The 4,013-nt window shown below is 47.7% G+C and overlaps 1 non-coding gene across 1 annotated transcript; it reads right to left on the minus strand.

Moving 5' to 3' along the window:
• Positions 1-377: 377 nt before the first annotated feature.
• Positions 378-449, minus strand: TRNAG-UCC. The gene has a single exon. It is a non-coding gene; the product is annotated as a tRNA-Gly (tRNA).
• Between the last annotated feature and the right edge of the window lie 3,564 nt (positions 450-4,013).

Consider the following 4,013-nt stretch of genomic DNA (forward strand, 5'->3'; position numbering starts at 1 on the left):
GGGGGAGGGGAGCAGAGGGCCTGGGGTAGGGGCAGTGCACAGAGCTGCCTCCCCTCCCGGGTCTATTACAGGAGTGGGTGGGTGGGGTCTTTTGGCCTGCAAGGTGCAGCAGGTCGGACTAGATGATCACATTGGTCTCTTCTACTTTAAAGGCTCTGAGTCTAAAAGGGAGAGGGAAGTAAAGGGAAAAAAATAAAATAAACCAAATATTGTAATAACCAGGATGACTCCACCTGCTCATTGTATAGTCCTGCCCCTTTCTTCCTCCACTGGGTGTTTAATGACCTGCAGGATATTGATTCTCTCATTTCCATTGCTAAACTGATACAATGTGACTGAAATTAAACCAATTCCCAGCAGAGAAAACATCACACCACTGCATTGGCTGGGAATTGAACCCAGGTCAGCTGCTTGGAAGGCAACTATGCTCACCACTATACCACCAATGCATCTGACAAAAGCACCACTTATGCTTGCCAAATGAGGCTAGACCAGAATTGAGGCGTTTTACTGCCTGTTAAAATGTACTGGAGTCTCATCACTAAAAAAAAACAAACTACCTCTATCTTCACCTGGGTTTGAACCATCAGCCTCTCAATTAGGTCACCAAAGTGGTTAATCACAGACACAGGTAACCACCCCGCTTGTCTATGAAGCATGTACAGGGGCACACCTGGCTAGGCAGGGAGGCACACTGCTGGGGTTATGAGTTCAGGCCTCACCCAAAGCATCGGTTTTCATTAGCCATAGAACTTCCCCACTCACTTTGTCTAATTCACATGGGAGCGCCATGAGGTGATGAGCAAATTCTAAACTCTGAAATGTGGAGGTGGCCCATAGATTGGGATAAGGGGTTTGAAGAAAAAGCTCTAAGGATATAAAACCAGACAGTCTCCAGGGCAGGTACGGTACAACGCCTCAACAGGGAGCCATTCGGGGGAGAGGGTTTCACGTCCTCTGTTCAATGTCCTGAGAGGTATTTTAAGATGAAGATAACACCATGGCTCACAGTTGACTGGCACGTCCTGAGTTAAAGGAAGGAAGGGACTTGGGTTAATAGTCGGAAGATTTGTGTTACCGTCACTGTCTGACCCCCCTTCAGTGCAGAGGTTTGTACTTTGCTGGGTGGAACGCACAGACTCCTGTGGAGCAGGGGCAGCTGTTCCCATGGCAGAGAGCCTGGCACTTAGGGGACTTTCTACACTTGCTGTTTTGAAGCACTTCAATAAAATAACGGTGGAGCTACAATGTCAGTCCAAAATTTCAGCCCCCTCCCGGTGCAAAAATGCTATTTGAGGAGCTAAACAGGAGGCTCCCGGCGCTAGGACACCTGACCAGAGCGCTCGGGGGTGTAAGAGCTGCTGCCTCTGAGGGTTCTGGGCTAAATCCACTTGCAGGTGGAAGTGTTTTGATTTATTTGATGGATAATGAGCACCAGCTACCAGGGGAGAAGCCCTGCCACCCTGCTGCCACTCCAGCTGCTGCCCGGGGGGGGGGGGAGCCCCAGGGGCCCTGCTGCTGCTCCGGCCACCCCAGGAGTGCTGCTGCCGGGGGCCACCGAGCTGCGGCTGGACCTGCCGCCCGCGGAACCACAGGAAGGGATGATTTTTGACAGTAGCCAGACGCCTCGTCCTAAGGCCTTGGTCTGCCCCCTTCTAGAGACTGCTTGGCACAGGAATGCAGCCCTCACTCCTGAGTCTCTCCTGGGGAAATAATGTTTCTGTGCAAAACACCAAAGCTTTTAACAGAAAGGAAGAAAAGGAAATGGCCACACGATGGGACTAGGACATAAGGAATGAAACACAAGATGCTTCTCCCATGTGCATTGACTTTGAACCTTGTTGTTTGCGGTGGTGTTGTATCCATGTTGGTCCCAGGACATGAGAGACAAACAGGAGGGGGTCACATAATATCTTCTAAAGGACCAAGGAAGGAGTATTATTTACTCCTTCTCATAACACAAGAACTAGGAGGGTCACCAAATGGAAATGAATAAGCTGCAGGTTTGAAATGAACACACTTCCCTCAAGCTGCTGGCAATGCTTCTACTAATGCAGCCCAATCTGCTGTTAGCCTTCTTGGCAACAGGGGTACTGTTGACTCATATCCAGCTTCTCATCCACTGTAATCCCCAGGTCCTTTTCTGAAGAACAGCTGCTTAGCCAGTCGGTCTCCAGGCTGTAGCAGTGCAGGGGATTCTTCCTTCCTAAGTGCAGGACTCTGCACTTCTCCTTGTGGAAACTCCTCAGATTTCTTTTGGCCCAATCCGCCAATTTGTCTAGGTCACTCTGGACCCAAACCCTACCCTCCAGCGCTTGGATTCTTAACATGCTTTCACAGAGTGAAGAGCACATGTTCCATGATTTCATATGGCAGAGTTTTATGCTATAGGGAGCTTTCCCTGTGTGAATTTGACAGGTGAATCAACATAGAGACATATTGTGACCCTTCTCAGGGAGCTGAGGGCTGAGAGTTTCCTTGTTGCCACCTTCCACTAGGAAGACGGAGTTTTGCATTTGGCAGCTGGATGTTAGGGACCAAACTCACCCAGCCCGTCAGGCACTCAAGAACCCTCCTCTGAGCTACAGCAGCCACCTAACCCTTGAGTTCCTTCAATGTGTCCCCTCTGGGTCAGCCGGATCACCAGAGACTCCGAGAAATCCCAGATTCTCTCTGCCCAAAGCAATAGTATATCCCAGGTTACTAGTTTTACTGTGGACCACTGCTACTGTATCTCACACAGCACTTGAGTATAGTTATCAAACAAGCAGAAATTTATTTAACAACCGATAGAGATTTAAACAAACGTGAGTGATGGAAACCGTTACCAACTAAACAAAATCAGAAATGCAACCTACACTTTTTAATAGTTACCTTTCTATCTAAGTAGATTCTCACCTCACACTTCAGTCAATTTCACTGATTCCTAGTCCCTAGGAGCCACGGCCCTGCCTTTCATGAAGCACCACTGGTCATTAGGAATCTCCTTGGTGAATGGACCAGAGTGTTTTCTCCACCTGTTATGAACTGAATCAGTCTTTTGTCTTTATTCACAGAAAGGACGATCTCCTCATTCTCATATTGTCTTGTCACTTCCACAGGAGTTTGATGTCTATAATTTGTCTTTGATGGTTTTCATTGGCTTTCTGGGTTTAGGTGCAAGGAAGAGCTGACAATGGAGCAATACATCACATAACTGGCTAGCAAAGGAACAGGTGCCAATTCCCTCCCACTTGAATGGGCCGTTCCCAACAAGACCTATGATTGGGGGTGACTCACTTTCACTGTAAGCTACCATATGGGCATAATTTTCCATGTACTTACATTTACCCACCTTAACTCATGACTCAGACACACCTCTCGCAGTGATTAGGAGTATCAATAATTTACAAGCTTTCAGTAGAGAGATCACTGCTATGCTTCCTGGATAAATATCATAAAAGCAGTGTATTAGCTGTGAGGAGTTTGTCAGGTCTGAAGACAGGAGTTGCTTGCAGAACTTTGTGACCCCTTTGCCAATTGGTGGCACCAATGAGCTTTTGTCTGCAGATGCACACAGGCCTATCTCAGTCACATCCTGATAGAACAGAAAGGCCTGCACAAAAAAAAACAGAGAGGAACAATAAGATACTAAAATGACAATGGCTTGGAACTCTCCATTTCTCTCAGTCTTTGCATTCATGGGCACTAAGAGCTGTAGCTACAGTTGAGGAACCAGGTGAAGCGGACAGCTGGCTCCCCCCTCCACTCTGAGTAACTTTCTCCACACATAGGGAGATGGGTCAAATTTGGAGATTGATGTTACAGGCTGTGTGTCTACACGCTTCAAACACTGGAAATATTCTTCCTGACAACCTAACACCTGCTCCTACACTGGGGCTCAGGTCACATTAACTACTTCTCTCCAGTGGAGGACTTTTCACACCCCTGATAGATGTGCTCTGCCAACACAGCTTTTCAACATCTCGACCAGCCTTTAGCTGAGCTTATTGACCTGAAAGGCAATGGATTTC

Source organism: Mauremys reevesii, unplaced genomic scaffold (assembly GCF_016161935.1).
Source record: "Mauremys reevesii isolate NIE-2019 unplaced genomic scaffold, ASM1616193v1 Contig195, whole genome shotgun sequence".
NCBI lineage: Eukaryota > Metazoa > Chordata > Testudines > Geoemydidae > Mauremys > Mauremys reevesii.